Genomic DNA, 18,992 nt, shown 5'->3' on the forward strand with positions numbered 1-18,992 from the left:
ACTGGAGGAACAGGGGACAAGGGACCAGCAGCCACATCAGGAGAAAAGCCAGGGATTTGACGGACGTTGTTTTTCAAATCCCTCTTGGCTAATTCAAAATGTGTTTTTTTCCAGCTCTGGCTCTTAACTATTTCCGGAAACAGTTTGATTAACTGCTGACCTGCAGGGGGATGTGGGAGAGGAAAGCCCTGAACTCGGAGCCAGAAGAGCTAGGTTTTGATCTGCTCTGTTGGAGGATGTCGAGGATGTTCCTTACCCTCTCTGATCCTCCTTTGCCTCATCTCTATAAATGGAGATTGATGTGGGCTCGGTGAGTCGAGGAGTCGAAAGAAAGATTTCTTGGACTCTCAAGGTCTGGCAGTAGTGCTCTTTTATTCAGAGAATAGCATGGGGGCAGGACCCATGGGCAGTGAAGAGCTGCAGGCGTGGGGACAGGACCCATGGGCAGTAAGAGCTGCAGGCGTGGGGACAGGACCCATGGGCAGTAAGAGCTGCAGGTGTGGGGACAGGACCCATGGGCAGTAAGAGCTGAAATGTGTTGAGGGTTAGAGCTAAATTTATAAGGCATAGGTATGTGAGTGATTTCTTTACAAGACAAAGGAAAGATCATGAAAAAAATCATTAAAATGGTATCAGTGCAGGTGGGGTCTGGTGATTGGGTGGTCCTATAGTCCTATGCTTCCTGGAGGATGATATAGATCGGTATGTAGGGCAGGACGCCTTGGGCTTCTCCACAGGGCGGGGTCAGCCTTGATCCTTGTCAGAGATGAGAATCCTGCCCTGTCACAGAACTGCCAGAGAAGTAAAGTGAGGTCATCCACAGGCAGATGAGGGCGTGTAGCCACAGGGCTTTGTAAACAGGAAAATGTAACATAAATGAAAACAGAAGGTATTACCGAGAAGCTTGCAATGAAAACCACTGCAGACGGCTCAGAGCAGGGGGCCCTCCTGCCGTGGCAAAGGGAGCTTATTTATTAGGTGCCAGCCCCTGTCCTGGTGTTTCTCCTTAACGCCTCAGGGCACTCAGAGAGCTGGGTGTGTAGGCTGGCGAGAAGAAAGGCTTATAAAAGGGCACAGGCAGGTTGATTCAACCTAAGGCGCAGAGCTGGCCATTCCTGTGTGGGGCATCAAAATTGGCCACCTCAAGATACATCTCTTTGGCATGAGGACTGTTTGGGGCTGGTTACTTTTAAAAACTGCAGACATGAGAGAAACTCTGAAAAGCCGAAGTTACCCTTTGCAAGAGACATTTACGTTTGTAAAGGAAATCTCCATCTGTAAAGGTGTCTCCCTCTCTGTACCAGGAAGAAGGGGGATGACCTTATTTCTAAAAACTCTTATCAATGCGGAAGGGGAGGACTTCAAGCTGCATAATGACCTCACTCTTGTTTACTGTGCTTTTCTGGTGATCTCCCATAACTGACTCCCCCCACCCACAACATCCTCCTTTGTCTTTAGCTGAGGGTGCTATTTAAGGTGGTGGCTTCTGCCATTTTGGCAAGTTGCTCAGCTTGCCTGAGCCTCTCCCATGTATACATGTTATAAAGCTCTGTTTAATTTTCTCTTGTTACTCTGTCTCATGTGAGTTGAATTCATAGCCCAGCCAGAAGGACCCAGAGTGGGTAGAGGAAGTGTCTTCCTCCCCTGCACTTGCCTCATCAGGGATTCTTTACAACACAGACGTGTATACACAAAAAGCTGTAGATATTGACTGCGTATAACTTGATGTGTTTGCAGATAAGGATACCCCATGAAACTGTCATCTCTATCAATGCCTTCAACTTATCCATCACCTCTGAAAGTTTCCTCTCCACCCCCTTTATTTTTTGGTATTTTTTCCCTTTTGGATGAGAGCGCTTATAAGTTCTATACATAAGTTCTAAGATAAGTTCAGTATTTTATTCATAGGCCATATGATGTATGGTGGATCTCCAGAACTTACTTACGCTGCATAGCCGAGACTCTGTACCCTTTGACCAATATCTGGTCATTTCCCCTTCTGCCAGCCCCGGGCGACCACCATTCTCCTCTCTGCTTCCGTGGGTTGGACTGTGTCTGATTCCACATATGAGTGAGACCATGCGGTATTTGTCTTTCTGTGTCTGGCTTATTTCACGTAGCGTCTATTCTCTGGGTCCATCCATGTGGTCACAAATGGTGGGATTTCCTTCTCTTTTTAAGACCGAATAATATCCCATCATATGCATATACTGCATTTTCTTTATCATCAAGGATTCTTGATATCGGGAGCTGACAGTGATGGGCCCCCACATGACCAGATTCTGTGCTAAGATTTCCTCGGGTGTCAATCCGCTGAACGCCCACAACACTCCCTGAAGCTGGGCCTGTTATCTATCCATTTTTCAGATGAAGAAACTGAGGCTCCAAGGAGTTAAATAATTGCCCAGAGTTGGGTGGCTGTTGAGAGGCAGAACTGAGCCCAAGTCAACTTCCGCCTACACCCTCACCCCCACCCACAATCACACAAAATGTGTGTAACTAAGGTGTGCTGGCACTTAGTAGGTGCTGAAGCCTCTTAAGCTGTCTAGATTCTCCTGTGTGAGTCCCAGCTCTGGCACTCCCCAGCTGTATGACCTTGGACAAGTTATTAACCTTCTCAGAGGACCACCCTACCTGCCTGTCAGCTCCACTGGTTGCAAGTGCGAGTTGGGGGTAGTTACTTAACCTCTCTGAGCCTCAGTTCCCTTAGCTGTAGAAGGGGGATAAGAACAGCCCATCTTCTCAGTGTAAAGCACTGAGCGCGGTACCTGGCTGCCTTCATTTTATGAAATAGCAACAACATTGTGCCTGCACCACATCCAGGGCGAGGCAGAAGAGCAGAGATAGAAACAGACTGGAAGAAGAAATTTACATTTTTTCACATCCTGTTCCTTTCAGAACTTAGGATCAAGAAAATAATAATCTCAGCTAAATATGTGCCATTCTCCTTTGACTGGAAAATGAGAAATTGTGTGAGGTGTTGTGTTTCCCTTTTTGCTTTGGCCACCAGAAGGCTCAGAGCTAAATTTAACTCTTATTAATAGTAACAGGATGAATCTGAGCTTAGTCTTCCTTTATGTGGTGTATATTTTAAAATTTTGTTCTGTTCACTTTATAGTTCCTGTAACATTTATTTAGAGTTAATTTTTAAAAGTTGTTATTCCAGCCAGTTGAAAAATAGGGGAGGTAAAAATGACCGAGACATATTATGTAGTTAGAGTTGAAAGCAGTGTGTCTGAAGTCACAGCATTACTTGAATTTTAGACAAAGATAAAATGCACCGAGATGCCAGAGATTAATTTCAAAGTGGAACTGGTTCATATGAAGCATTTGGGGGAAAAACATTGTAAATCATCCTCGGAGCTCGTCAGTCCTGTCCAAAGGCAGAGAAGGGTCAGCTGTGGGTCCTCTGGGCCCCAGCTGGGCTGACGCTCCGCTTTTTCCAGTCCCGGCTCTCGAGGGAAGAGTGGCCTGCCCCATTTTCCCATGCCAAGAGGGGTTTCCTGTTTATCTTTCCAGATCGGGCGTCCACTCGCACAAGATGTGACGGCGTGGCAGAAACCAAGATGACAGGGGCTGTTTCTGTAAGCCAGTTTGATGTCAAACGCGCAGGGGTGAAGGAAATTTACATTTAAATTCAATTTCCTTCATGTTCCCACTGTCTGGAGTCTCCAGAAAGAGTGTGCATGTGGGAAAGAGTGTGTATGTGTTTATATCCGAATAGGATATTCTCCCTAAATAGACCTCTCCGAGGGTTCTCCTGCTGGCGCTGGCGTAATGGCCCCAAGATTGGAAACAATATAAAAGTTAATCCGTGGGACTTGGCTGAATGATATGCCCACGTGATGGAAAAGGATGCGAGCATTAAAAAAGAATGAAGCCGCTGCCACTTTGGAAAGTAGTTCGGCAGAGTCTGGTGACTCTGAACGCACGCCTAAACCAGGGTTTCTCACCCTCTGTCACTCTCAGACTAAAAGCCAGGTCCTCAGCCTGGTCCACAACAGGTTTTCTCAACGGTGGCGCTACTGACGCTTGGGGCCGGATATTCTCCATCGTGAGGACTGTCCTGTACATTGTCCATATGTAGGGCATCTCTGGGCCCCGCCAGCTAGATGCCAGGAGCGCCCCCTCTGCAAGTAATGACAACTAAAAGTGTCTCGAGACATTGCCAGCATGTTGCTACGTGCAACAAGATGGACAAATCCCACAAATGTAGCGTTTAGCCAGAGAAGCCCGACACGCACACAGCAGACTGCGATGATTGATAAACCCACTTTGATTGGGAGCGAGGGGTGGGGGGCGGGCGAGGGGCTTCTGGGATAAGGGTGACTTTCTGTTTCCAGATTTAAGTAGTGATTCCTTAGGTGTTTTTTTACTCTGAAAATTCATCGTGCTGGGCCCTTTTCTATAGTTATAATTCAATAAAGTGTTTTTTTTAAATGAAGCATATGGAGACGGGTTGATGTGGAAAGAGCTCCAACACGCACGGTAAGCGGAAAAAAGCAAGTTGAAGAATAGGCGTATGGCGATTCCGTTTGTTCATGAAGGATGTCCAGGAGCGTGGGGGAAGCACACACTGCAGGTGGGAGAGTAAAGTGTTGATCACTGCAGGGCACCTCTGGCCTCGTTAATAACACTGAAGTTGCCCACACCCTGCGACTCAGCACCTCTCGACCTCAGGGATGCGCCCTAGAGAAACTCCTGCTCATTGCCCAAGGAGACGCAGCGGGGGATGCTCACCGCAGTGATGCAGGGGTAGCTGACTGAGGCTCAGAGGGGTTAGGTAACTTGCTGAAGGTCACACAGCTTGTGAATCACAAAGACAGGCTCTGATCCCAGGTGCCTGAGGGCTGCTCAAGGGTTCGAACTCTCCTGCACTTGAGGCTGGTCCTGCCTGTGGGTGACGTGTCTGCTGCAGCTGGCTAGGAGTTTTCAAGCCTGAGCTGCAATATTCAGAGGCGGCAGGCTCCAGAGTAAGCAGGAGATCGTAGCATCGCTACACGTGCTGAGGGCGACCTCTGTCAGCATATCCCCCAGACCTCAGTCTGTCCTTCCCAGCCTTGAGTTATGCCACAAAACGCCCCTCTTTTGTCGTCTCCTTCTTAGGAGGTACCTGCCTCCGGGAAGCAAGGGCACAAACGAAAAAACCCACTCCCCCTCTGCTGTGGGTTAACCTGGAAATCCCCCTTCCTCGGTGGGCCTGGCAGCCGTGCCCTCAGCCCCAGCCCAACTGGGAGGGTTGGCAGACCCGCCCGGGGTTGGCAGATCCTGAGGCCCTGGGGAGGAAGCCGAGGGTGGCTCTTGTCTCTGGGAAGGGAGAAGCTGCAAGCTGATTGGAGAGATCAAAGGCAGCTCCATCCTTGACAGATGCAACGAGTTGCGGAGGCTTTTAAAGAGAGAGATTAAAAAAACATGGGAGACTGTCCCCGGGCTGGGAAGAAAAGCGATCACATCCTAGGAAGTCTTGCTGGAATCTGAGCTCTTCTCTTGCTTTCTCTTCTTCTGATTTTGGATCACCCACCAAAAAAAGTCAAATTCCTTCCCATGTTGATGATGATGATGACGATGACAATAGTAACAATAATAAGAGTGGCTCTCCCTACTGAGCCCTGTGAATGTCACTACAGTAAGTACCTTATCTAGTAACTCATCTAACCTTTCCACTTCCAAAACAGCCTAAGAAGGAGGTTCTCTTGTTAGCTTAGTTTTGCCAGTGGGGAAACTGAGGCTCAGAGAGGGTGGGTCAGAGGTCACAAACTCAAGTGCCTACAGCAGCGGGCAGGCAATGTAAATGGAGTTGGGTGGGTTTAAGATGTCAGTTGTGATTAGTGAGGACTGTGTGAACTGGAGATGGGGTCCCCATTGCCCAGAATAAAAGAGACAGCCCCTCCTCAGCCCCATCCCCAATGTGGCCACATGGGAATGTGGGCCCATTGGGGCCAGATCTTGATTTCAAGCGAAGACAGAAATTTGGATTTGAATGTGACATCTTCCCATTTTTGTAAGCAGCTAAATCAGTTAGGATTCAGTTCTCCTCCTTATAACAACAACAAAAAAACCCCTCAAAATAACAAGGCTTAGATAAAAGTTTATTTCTCTTATACATAAAAAAGGAGTTGGAGAACCAACATCTCAGGGCTAGGATGGTGTCTCCATGGTGTCAGCAAGAATCCAGGCTCTATCTATCTTCCTGCTCAGCCATCCTCAGCTTATGACTTCCATCACCAAGGTAACCTCATGGATCAAAATGGCTGCTGGTGCTCCGGTCATCTCTCGAAAGTGGGAAAATGAATACTAGTTGAGCAGATCACTTGGTTTTTTTCCTCCCTATACCTGGCCCTCTTAACCTACTGATATTGTCTACCAACTTCCATAGGCACTTGAATCTGCAAGACTTGGTCTAAATCTAGGGTGGGAGAGAAGCCCAAACTCCAGATGAGCCTCTCTGTATGGGGCTCTGTGTCACCCGCAGATTGTTGACAGGGACTAACTTGATCCTTCTATCCATGGACCTGGGATCAATCTCCCATTGGCTAGCAGTCTGGGATTGAATTTAAGAGCCACCTCTTTATGACAGATTCAAAGACTTTCCCATGGTATTTTGCAGTGCCTCCAATAGAGAGGCAGAGTCTATTTCCCCATCTCCTGCCCCGGCCTTGGCCACAATATTTTCTTTGACCAATAGAATGTGGCAGAGGTGATGTGTGAGTTCTGGAGCTTAGGCCCCAAGAGGCCTTGCAGCTTCCACCTTCACCCTCCTAGGACTTGCCATACTGCGAAGAAACCAGGATGGACTAAAACTTGAAGAGAGGCCCGGCCGCCCCAGCACTCCCAGACAGGCCCACTGGACCTGCCAACTGAAGGCAGCTGTGTGAATGAGTCCAGATAAGACCAGCAAAAGAGCTGTCTGGTCAATCCACAGGATTGTGAAAAATAATGAGTGGTCCTGTTTTAAGCCACTGCATTTTGGGGTGATTTATTAAGCAGCAATAGCTAGCTGATATACTCTTCATCTCTGTCTGCCTTCCTGTCCCAGATCCTTGCAGGGGTCTCTCACTTTCACTGTGACCCTGGGCTGAGACGTTACATCCTCCGAGGTCCCTCATGGTACCAGTTAGGAGATGAATCTGGGTACTTCCCACTGGGGCCCCTCCCCACCTCCCACCCCCCACGATGGCCCCCTACTCTGACCATCTCAAATTCCGTGTCATTTGAGAGCCTGTCTGTACGAGGCGGCTCAGGCTGCCACAACAAAGCATCACAGACGGGGTTGGGGCTTAAACAACAGACATTGATTTTCTCGCAGTTCTGGAGGCTGGAAGTCCAAGATCCAGGTGCCGGCAGGGTTGGTCTCTCCTTGGCTGGCAGACGGCCGCCTGCTCACTGTGTCCTCACACGGTCTTTTCCCTGTGCAAAAACACTCCTGGTGTCTCTTTCTTTTTATAAGGACACCAGTCCTGTTGAATTAGGGACCCACCCTAATGGCCTCATTTTAACTTAGTCACCTCTTTAAAGACCACATCTCCAAGTCCCATTGTATTCTAAGTACTGGGGGTTAGGGCTCCCACATATGAATTTTGAGGGGGACACAATTCAGCCCATAATGGGGCTGAATCCATCCATCTCCCCACTCACCTGCGAGCTCCTTCAAGGTGGAATTCACAGCTGCTCAGAGAAGCATGTGTGTTTCAAAGCCAAGGACATGTACCCTCATGGAACGTTATGCACATGGTTAACTTTCGAAAGGTGTTTAATGTATTAGGAAAATACGCATAACTAGCACGTTAAATCAATAATTTTACAGATATTGTTCGGAATGAGACCGGAGGAAAAAAAGCAACATTTAGAAAAAAGATTAAATGAATAAGGTTTGCGGATGTCGCAAAGCCTGTGAAGGTGGTTCCTCCAGGGCTGGAGTTCAGGAAGCCTGGCACTAAGAGCCAGCTCTGAGGGCAGATGAAGCTGAACTTCTGTCCTGGCCCTCCTGCGCACTGGCTGTGTGACCCCGGGCAAGTCACTCAGCCTTTCAGAGCCCTGATTTCCTCCTCTGCATAATGAGGATTCTAAACACACCCACCCCACATGATCATTCTGAGCATCACATTGGCCTCATGATGAAGAGCACGCAGCTCTGGCACCAGGCGCCAGTCCTGGCTCTGCTGCTTACCAGCTTTGTGACCTTGGGCAAGTTACTTTACCTCTCTGAGCCTGGTCCTCTTCTCTAAGAAGGGTGTAATGCTACCTAACTGCTTGGATGGCCTCGAGGATTTAATGAGTTAACTCACTTTGGAGTGATGTCTGGTGCGTGTGAGTGTTCAGTCAATATCATTATTATTCATCACTCTGGGGACAGCTCTGGACACCAGCCAAAGCGGTTGCTCCGCAGGCCTTGATCAGAGGCAAGTCTCAGTTCCAGGCCCAGCCCTCTCCAACTTGGTTGAGGTCAGAATTCTAAGTTGGAAGTCCACATCCTGCCATTGTCCCCAACACCACGGCCTCCAGGCAGGGAACTGATGTCATGGGAACTGATGTTTTTGTCCTGAAGGGACAGGCCAGGGCTGGTGGGGAGGGGCCTTCGGAGGGCAGCCCTTCTCTCCCACTCCTGGTCGCTCACGGGGGAAGCTTGGACCTGAGGTTTTAGGGCCGTCCAAAGATCTCTACTGCTTTCTCATATGCTTCTGCAGTATTTGAATGTTTTACAGTGAGCGTCTATTACTCTATGATCACAAACAAACAAGAAAGCTATTTTCATTTTGAAAAACCAATCCAGGACAGGCTTGCCCCCTTCCAGATTCCCAGGGTCCATTTCTAACCCATCCGGGTCACTTGCTTCTTGGCCAAGCTCACTGTAAAAATAATCTAAGAACTGGGAGCCTCTCTCTGGTTCCTTCAACTTCAGATTACTCTGACTCTAAAGCAAAAATAAAAACACTAGCTACCTCCTAGGCTCAAATGAGTCATAGACTGAAAAAAGTCTTTAGCACCAGCACAAAACGAGCACTGAGTAAAGGTCGCTTCTATTATCATTCCTGAGTGTTAATTACGTTCTCTGCAAATACCTCGCACGCTTGGTGGAGAGAGGCTCCCATTTTACAGATGAGGAAACGGAGGCTCAGACAGGTAAAGCGGCTTCCCCAAAGTTCTGAGGTCAAAGCACATGGCCTCTTCTGCCTGGCACATCCTTTCCCCAAGGCTGAATTCAGTCGGATGTCGCTCGGCTGAGCAGTCCCTCCATTGGCTGGTTCTCTTACCTGGCTGAGGGCTCTTTGCCCCTGCCCTCACATCTGAATCATCTGGGAAGCTTTTAAAAATCCTGTGACCTGGCTGCGCCTCGATCAATTACATCAGAATCTCGGGGTGTGTGTAACTCGGGGGTGTTGTGGGGTGTAATATTGAGGGCTAGTAGTAGCTAGCAGTTGTTAACACCGCCCCGGTGATTCCAGTGAGCAACCAGGATTGAGAACAGGTGTTTTAAAGTGAGTGATTTGTGAGTCTGCACTTTCTTATAAGAAGGGTCAAAGTAGGGTGACTAGCTGTCCAGTTTGCCCAGGACTGAGGGGGTCTGGGAACATGAGGCTGTCAGCACTAAAACTTGGAAAGCCCTGGGCAAACAGATGTTTTGGTCAGCTTGGCCAAAGCTAGGTCCCACAGGCGGCAAAACCGCACATCTCCAGGTGCCAGGCCTGGATCTCAATGCTCGAAGTCACCCGTGGAAGGTGATCGGAGATGGCGTTTGAGAGCAGACAAAGAGGAGAGGGTGTCCTGCCAGGGGCCTTCCCACCCATTGAAATAAGCATGGACCAGCTCTGCCCTGTCAAACCAGACCCACTTGTTTCAAACTCCTGATAGACACCCTTCAACTTCTGCTCTAGAGCCTCCAGAACCATCATCCACCTACGGGCTCAGGGGACCAGAGGGTCTCAAGCCTACACTGGAATCTCCTGGGGAACTTGAAAAAGTCCCGATGCTCGGGCCCCAGCCCAGATCCATCGAATCACAGTCTCTGAGGTGGGACCCAGGCATTGGCATTTTAAACAATCTCTCCAGGTCACTGTGATGTCCGGCCAGGGCTGAGGATGCTGCGATCGATGACCAGATGAAGGAGGAGAGGCAGGCACTTCTTGTCTCCATCCTGTGCGTCTCTCTGACGTCCTTGGGGTGTGCCTCGTAAGCTCTGGAGACCATTTCTGTTCTGCCTCGTCTCTCCAGCCGCAAATGCAAACCAACGCTGAAGCAACCAAGATGCCCTTCAGTAGAGGAAGGGAGAAATCAGCTGTGGAACCTCCAGATGACGCAATATCATTCAGCGCTGAAAAGAAATGAGGTTTCAAGCCGTGAAAAGATGTGCAGGAAACTTAAATGCATATTACTGAGTGACAGAAGCCGGTCTGAAAAAGCTACATAAGGTATGATTCCAACTATGCGACATTCTGGAAAAGGCACACTATGGAGACAGTAAAGAGATGCTCAGTTGCCGAGGGTCGGGGGATGAATAGGCGGAGTATGAAGGACTTTCAGGGCCGTGAAAATACTCTGCACGATACTATCATGGTAGATACACGGCATGGTACGCTTGTCCAAACCCACAGAGGGTCATCTGCCAAGAGTGAAGCCTCATGTAACCTGTGGACTCGGGGGGATAAAGATGAGTCAGTGCAGGCTCACAATTGTAACAAATGTCCCATGCTGGTGAGTGATGTTCATCATGGGGAGGCTGCGCACATATGGGGGCAGGGGCGACATGGGGAGTCTTGGTACCTTCCGCTCAATTTTGCTGTGAACCTAAAACAGCTTCTCAAAGAATAAAGTCTTTAAAAAAGTAATCAATAGTGAACAAGCCCTTCCGACAGATTCCTTCACTGGGCACCGCTGAGCCCCCAGCGCCTGGCCCAGGTTGGTGCTGGGAGGCCAGTACACGCTGCCTGCTCAGTGGATTCCGCTGCGTGGCGCTGGGCAACGTCCGGAACTTTCCTGCGCCTCCGGGATTTCCTCCACCTCTAACATCAACGGAGGCGCCTGGGTCTCAGGTCCTCCGGCCATTCCCAGTGGGGCGGGGGCTCCAGGGCCCTGGGCCTCTGGGCCTCTCGTGGAGAGAGAGACTGCACAATGGTGGGAAGGTAGCAGGGATTTTGGGGCATCAGAAGGACACCTTGACCAAAAGAAGGAAGGAAAAGGCCTTCTGAGTCACTGGAGGAAATTACTATGGTCAGCGGGCAGGGAGGGAACCGTGCATGTGTGTGTTCCTGCACACGGGTACATGTGATGATGTATGCGAGGGTGTCTATGCCCATAGTATGTGTGTGTATGCGATGGAGTGTGTATGTGTGAATGCTTGTGTGCAAATACGAATGCATGTGTATCAAACATGCATGAGGATTCCGTGTAAACACGAGGATGTAAACATGTGACTATGTAAGCGTATGTATGTATGTGAACTGTGGATGAGTGTGATGGATGTATGTATAATGTGTGATGACGTATGCACGTGCATATTTGTGTGAGTGACTGTGTATGACGGTGTGTGTGTTACTAGCCGGGTGTTGTAGGGCAAGTTATTTAACCTTTCTGTGCCTCAGTTTCCCTGTGTCTAAAATGAAGATAAGTACTTAATGTGGTTGGTTAAAGGTGGCCACAAATTCTTCACCGCTCCTGCCATTACCAGGTGGAGTCCATGTCGCAAACCCTTGAACCTGGGCTGGACCTGTGACTTGTTCTGACCAGTAAAATCTGGGCTTAAGAGACCTGTAGTTCTGCATTCGCACACATGCAACCCTGCCTCTTGGAACCCAGTAGCCAAGCCAAATGGTGAGGCCACAGGGAGGGAAACTGAGGCATGCCCTTAGTCAGGGCCCCCTGAGCCCGCAGCCCGCAGCAGCACCAACCACCGGCCACGGGAGTGAGCCCTCCTGGCCCAGACTGTGGTCCCAGCTGACATCATGAGAAGCAGAACTGCCAGCAGGGCTCAGATAACACACAGAATCATGAGAGAGAATAACGGTCGTGGTTGTTTTTGAGCCCTTGTGTTTTAGGATGGTTAGTTATGCAGCAAATTGATAACAGATACTTGGTAGAGTTTTAAAGCACTTAGAACAGGAGTTGGCAAACTTTTCCTGTGAAGGGCCAGGCAGGAAATATGTCAGGTTTTTTGGGCCATGTGGTCACTGTTGCAACTATTCAACTCGGCTTTGTAGCTCGAAAGCAGCCACAGGTAATGCGTTCATGAATGAGCACGGCTGTGACCCAGTAAAACTTCATTTACACAAACAGGTGGCAGTCAGTCACCCAGACCTAGAAAACTGCCTGGAAGTGTGAGCTGAGTGTGTGTGTGTGAGTTCAAGAGTGTCTGTGCATGCAGATGTGCACACACATGTCTGCACGTGAAGCATGGGCCTGAATGAATGTAAGTGTGTCTGTGTGCAGAATTTATTTCGTCCTTCTGTAAAAACAAAGCAACAAGCTCCTACCAGCCAACCTTTTGATGCAGCTTGTTCTGGGGGGAAAAGGAAGCGCCAGAGAAAGCCAAGAGAGGAAAGAGCTGGTGTGTTGCCGCCGTTTTCAGCTGGGTTAAGTTTGGAGGGAAGCCATGGTGGGTGGCTGGGCTACTGTGGGGCGGCGGCCCACGTCTTCCGTCTGCTGGTAGGAGGATGAAGTCAGCCCTCTGGGGGGAGGGGGAGGGGCTGCTGTAAAAATGAAAAAGGAACCCTGGAGGGGACTTTAAGGAGGGGGTTGGGGGGTTTGGAAAATCTCTGCCCCGTCCTCGTCCTGCAGTTGGTGGCTTTTCCAGGCAACTTGTAAACATCTGCCTGCTGGTTTCATTTTGATCTCCCACTGGGGGACCCGTTGGGGGGCTACTTCCTGCATGACTAACCTCCTTGGCTCAGTTTGCAAGGGCCAGAAATGCAGCGAGTGTTCGTTTTAGAAGCAGCAGATGTGGGTTCAAATCCCTGTCTGCGTTCACTTACTACGTGGCCTTGGGGTAGGTGGCTTCCTTTTGCTGAGCCTCAGTTTCCTCATCTGTAAAATGGGGGTGACACTAGTACCACTTCCTGGGACTGGTGCAATGACCAAACGAGGATGGTGTGTCAAGCATTTGGCACGGAGCTTTGCACACAGTAAGTGCCCTGCAAGGTGACGTGCTGAGACAGACCCCCATGGGTCAGTGTGCTGGGCTTCAAGACTTTGGGGAAGCCGTCCCTAATCCCCCTGGGCTGCCGTAAGGTCCCTTCTGATTTACAGTGTCATAGAAACCTGTTTCTGTCCTTCAAAGCGTTCACCTCTGTTAGTTATTCAGCACTCACGGGCATGCTTATTGACAAGCTGTCTCCCTCCAGCAGATTGAAAGCTGCAGGCAAATGAGATGGTACCTGTTTTGCCAACCACTCTGTCCCCAGTGCCAGAAGGGGGCCTGGCACATCGCTGGCACTCAATGATTATTTATTGAATGAGTGAATGGGGATGGAGCACTTCATAGTTTGGAATTCCCTGGGGCCCTAGGAAAGAGCATCTTCTCCCCATTTTTAAACAACATCAATTTTGAGGGGTTTCAATGGGGTCTTCCAAAATAAAGTTAGGACAGGAGCCCTGTGCCGCATCCTGCTGCATTAGTTAGGCTAGGCTGGCCTGTGCTACAGTGACAAGGGACCCCAGGGCTTCCTTTCAGAGGCCTAACGTCCCAAAGGTTTATTTGTCACTCATGCAAAGGCCAGTCGGAATCCGGTGACTGTCAAGGACAGCTGTTCCCTTTGTAGTGACTCAGTTCCATCTTGTGATGCTGCCGTCTTCACACGTGGCCTTTATCGAGCCTGCGGGCTTATGCAGAAGTCCCTTCTGCAGGGCAGCTGGGAGATACCGGGTCCCTAAAGGATATCTACTAGCAGAAGTGTCTGCTACACGAGGGAAGGGCTCAGATGTCTTGGCTGGGCTCAGGGGTCTGGGTTTAGTGAGAGGACGCCCAAATGCATTTTGAAGTTTTGGAAAATGGAGATTGCTACTAATTAGGCTGCTTTTGAAAACCATGTATTTATCAGAGGAAAAATAATGAATCACCACAAATCCTTTGCTTAAAATATGGAGCAGTGTTTTCAGGGCAGTTGCTTGCCATGCAAGACCCTGAGGGCACCCCCATCTCCAAGTGCCACACCGTTTTTTTCGCTCTCGTTAAAATATGTTTTAATGGTTTCATTTTGATAAGGAACGACAGTCGCCCATCACAGGCTTAGCTCTTAATTTGAGGAGACCAATGATTAAATAACCCATGAAGATAAAAATCTTGCCATGAGCTAAGGTCCTTAAAAGCTTTTAGTCTGAGCCTGGCACGCAGTAGGACTCCTAATGTTTTTTTTTCCTGAGGTCGTTGAAAGGTGCCTTGATGGACTTCAATTTTTTTAAGTGTCAGCTCAAAGTCACTGCATCTAAATGGCCGTGGGAGGAGGGGAGCGATCGAGACAAAGTGTGGGCAAAACCAAATATTCACGAAAAGAGCCAGCATTTTGTAAAGACAGGCTGCATATGATGGATGTTCTCTCCAGGCTACGAAGACTGAAAGAATGAAGGCGCTGTCCTGCCACAAATAGAGGCTTCTCTTTGCTGAGAAGTTTCAGGATGACTCTGATGCCTTTTTTTTTTTGAGCAAAAAAAATTTTTTAATTGTTTCCATCTCCCTAAGGTTGGAGAAAAGGGGAACTGGTGGTGGGATTAACTCCTATGCCTGCTTAGCAATATTTTGTCTTGGATCTCTCAGCTGAAGGGCTCTGTCCTAGGATTTTATTCCAATCCCCCCCCCCGCCTCCCCCTACCCCCATCTCTGCCACTGAGCAAATGTCACGCACACCAGCTGGTGGTCCCACAGCACCTGGTGGGGAGGTCCAGGAGGGCCACCTGACCTAAATCGATGGTTCGCAACCCTGGCTGCATTCTAGAATCGCCCACGTCCACGAAGCTGTAGAAAGTCCTCATGCCTGGGCTGCACCCCATGAGCTTCTGACCTCATTGGGCTGGGGGTGGGGTTCCTGAGCATGGGTGCTTCTACAAAGCCCCTCACACGTGGTGGTAGGGCCAGGAGGAAGAACCACTGGCCTGAGCCTCCTGCCCAGGACTCAAGCATGAAAATCAAATTGCATTAGAGAAACGAAATGGGGAGGAAGCTTATAAGAAGATGACACAATTCGGAAGAAAGAGAGAGAGATGGGGTGGTTTATCCTCTCCTTGGATGGCCTCCCTTCTGGAAACACCTACAATGAATATTCATGACTGCTGACTCACCCACAGTCCTGTGGCAAAGGAAGCGTGGAGATGGGGAGGGGCTGGGCAGAGTGCCCGAGGGTGATGCTGTCTTAAGATATGGAGTCACTTTCCTGTTGTTCCAAAGATGCTGGGGCACAATCCTAAGAGACCACAGCTAACATGTGGATGGCACTTCTCAATTTCACATGCATTACACTTGGATTCTCCCAACAAGCCTATAAAAGGAGGTGTTATCACCCCCATTTTGCAAATGAGGAAACTGATGCTCAAATGAGTTAACAAACTTGCCCAAAAGATTACAGCCAGTGAATGGTGGAGCCGGGACTTGAATGTAAACATTTACGGAGCATTTACTATATGCTAGAACTCAGGGAAGTATAAATTTTGTAATTAAGGAAGTATAAATTCCCTAATTACTTCTCACTTCTTTGACACAATCTTCTACTATTTGTTTCTAGCATTTCTGTGGCAGAATCTTATGGACCCGTGAATATCCATTTTTCCTTCCTATTTGGCTCAGGGCTGCTGTACGCCATGTGCCAGGCTCTCTTTCCCAGCTTCCCTGGAGTGGTCATGTGACACCGTTGAGACCAATGAGAGATCAGAGGACGTCTACCGCATTCCTTAATCCATTCTCTTTTCTCCATGCCTGGGGTAGCCATTGTGGGATCTTGGCATGACAAGCATGAGGATAAAAGTGAAAATGCCAGAATGAGAGCAAAAAGATGCCTGGGTCCCTGATTCATCCCTGAACTGCTGGCTGCCTCCCTCCAGGCTTGTGGCTGATGAGGAAAAATAAGCCCCTATTTGTTTAAGCCACTCCAGGTTAGGTTTTCATAAGTTGTGGCTAAGTGTGTTCCTAAGTGATACGGTTTCCTCCACGCCCTTCATCACTGTTGTGGTTCTTTTCCTTTACAACTGAACACACCGCCCACCAGCTTGCTACCAGCCGGCACCTGACGGAAGCCGAACCTTAGCCACCTTGGGCACCCCGAATCAGTATCTTCTTTGTATTACCTTGGAGACCCATGGCACTTCGTCACCTGAATCAGCACTTTCGTTTTCCCAGCTTCCGTTTGTTTTTATGAGATAAGGGCAAATGCAGGAACACAGTCACACAGCTGTGTCAACATACCCCACACAGATGGCGACACTGCCACAACTCAACCATTGAATGGGAGGCCAGATCCCACGGTGCCTCAGCCGACGAGGAAACCTGGATTCACCGTGGGGAGGGTGGTTCGGGGTGTCAGCCAAGCCCTTGATTCAGAGTCTGGCTGTTCGAAAGTCAAATGGACAGAAGTCGAGGGTTGCCTGTGTTTATTTACGCCAGTGGTGTCCTTGTATGCCAGACTTCAAGCTTCCAAATCAGTTAGCTGATGCTGAGCAAGAAACTACCCCTAACTAGTGGCCTAAAAAGTGTCTATTGTTGCTCAGAGACTATGGGCCAGTGGGGGGGGTTCTGCTGATCTGGACCCGACTTGGCTGGTCTTGGCTGGGCTCACTCGAGCATTTCAATTAGTCTGTTGTTGGGTTGGTTGAGGGGGAGAAGGGGTCATTGGGGCTGGTCTGGGATGGCCTTGTTTATATATCTCACACGTGGCTAGCTATCAGCTCTGGTGACAGGGCCACGTGAGCTCTCGTCCTCAGCAGGCTAGTTGTTCACATGGTGGCAGCAGGCTTCCAAGAGAACAATCAGAAGCAGACAAGACCCCTTGAGGCTTAGGCCAGGAATTAGCATGAAGTCCCTTCTGCCACATTCTATTGACTAAAGAAAGTCACAAAGCCATTCCAGTTTCCAGGGGTAGGTGAAAAGGCTCCCTTCTTGATGGGAGAGACTGCAAAGTGACTTTGCAATGGGCATAGGTATAGGAAGGTTTGGAGAACAGGGGCGATTTTTGTAATCCAGTCTACCATAGTCCCCAGAGGAAGAGCTTTCATAGAGGGCAACGCCATGGGCATCGAGGAAAGAGATGAACAAAGTCTGGGTAGCAGAGAGATGTTCGGTGGACCAAAGGGACACACTGTGCAGTGAAGGAAGAATGAGCAGCCAAAGGAGCAGAGGAAGAGGCTGGAGACTCAGACTCCACGACAATTCCAATCCAATCGTTACTTCTACTCTGATGCTCACCGGGCGCTCAAAGTGGGTCCAGCACTTTTGCAGACACAATCTCACTTAATCCTCAATGGCCCCTGTGAGGGAGGTTCTATTAGTAATCCCATTTTACAGATGAGGGAATTGAGGTTCAGAGAGACACACAGATGAGGAGTGCGGGATGCAAGACTGGAAGACGGGTCTCTTGGCATTAAAGCACTGGCCATAAGTGACCATGACATTGTTCTGTCTCCAGAGCAACTTGTGTCTCTGTCCCCACCTCAGGCCCCCTGCCCAGGCCAGGACCACTGCAGCACCTGATGACTTCCGGCTAACTTTTTCTGTAAAGGGCTAGAGAGTAAATAATTTCAGTTTTGGGTGGCAATTACTCAACTCTGCCAAAATATGGTGAAAGCAGCCCGAGACAGTATGTAAATGAACGGGCGTGGCTGTGCTGCCATAAAACTTGATTTACAAAAATAAGTAAATTGCCAACCTCTGTCTAACCCGTTCCCCACCTTGCAGGCAGAGTGAGCCAGACTCACGCGCGACCCTGCCATGTCTTGCCTAAAGTGGTTCGTCAGTGTCTTGCAGATCAGTCCAGACTTTCAGCATGGTTTACAACCTTGCGATCCAAGGGTGGCCCCTGGAGCAGCGACATCACCACTCCCTGGGAGCCGGTTAGAAAAGGCAGCATCTCAGGGGCCAGCCGGACCTGCTGAATCAGAACTTGCATTCTAACAAGCCGCCCAGGTGATCCGCACACTCCAGTTTCAAGAGCTTTGGATTCAAGACTCCTGGTGTCCTGCTGCCTTCCTACCCATCCCGGCTCATCCTTTGCCCCTGAAGCCTCTTCCCCTCACCCCAACCTTTCCACTAAATTGAAATGCTCCTCTCACCTCTGTGCCTGATGCATTCTTCTCCCGCCCAACTCCCTTCAGCTGGTGAATTCCTACCTATATTTGGATCTCCACTTAGAAGTCACTTCTTCCAAGCAGCCCTCCTTGAAACCCCTGGACTGCATGAGGCGCCCCTCTTCTGTGCTTCTGTAACCCTTCCCCCACTTAGCACCCACCGCACTATATGCAAACGGCTTCTCTAACTGCCTCTCATAGCAGTTTGTGAGCTCATGAGACACAGAGACCACATCTGTCTTGGTCATCACTGCATGTGTCCTCAATGCCCAGGGACAGTAGCCACTCTATAACTACTTGTTGAAAACTAAAGGAAGCACACGCCCCACCTTCCCGCACGCAGGCATCCTGCACAACTACTGTGGAATCAGCCTGTGGCCCCAGCTTTACCTAAACTTCCACCCAGCCCCACCGCTTCTTCACAGAGTCCTGCAGAGTCTCGGAGCTTCATCTCCCGCTAAGCCTGATGGTTTCTTATATTAGCAAATGTTTACCATTTGCAGAGGGCCCGAGGGCCTAAGAGATTTCTGGGCACAATTTTTGAGCTATAAATTAGCCACAGGCCAGGACTTGAATTGTGTTGAGGGGGGTGTGGGCGCCGGGAGTGGGGTGGAGTGGGGGAGCAGAGAGGAGGGCCAGGGGCAGAAGCTTCCAGGCAAGAAAAAAGAAGATTCGAAGGCAGGACCCCAAGCTGCAAGCCTAGAGAACTATGACCTGGCATCCTTTCCCACCCTTGCAAA

The sequence above is a fragment of the Equus quagga genome, chromosome 7 (genome assembly GCF_021613505.1).
Source record: "Equus quagga isolate Etosha38 chromosome 7, UCLA_HA_Equagga_1.0, whole genome shotgun sequence".
NCBI lineage: Eukaryota > Metazoa > Chordata > Mammalia > Perissodactyla > Equidae > Equus > Equus quagga.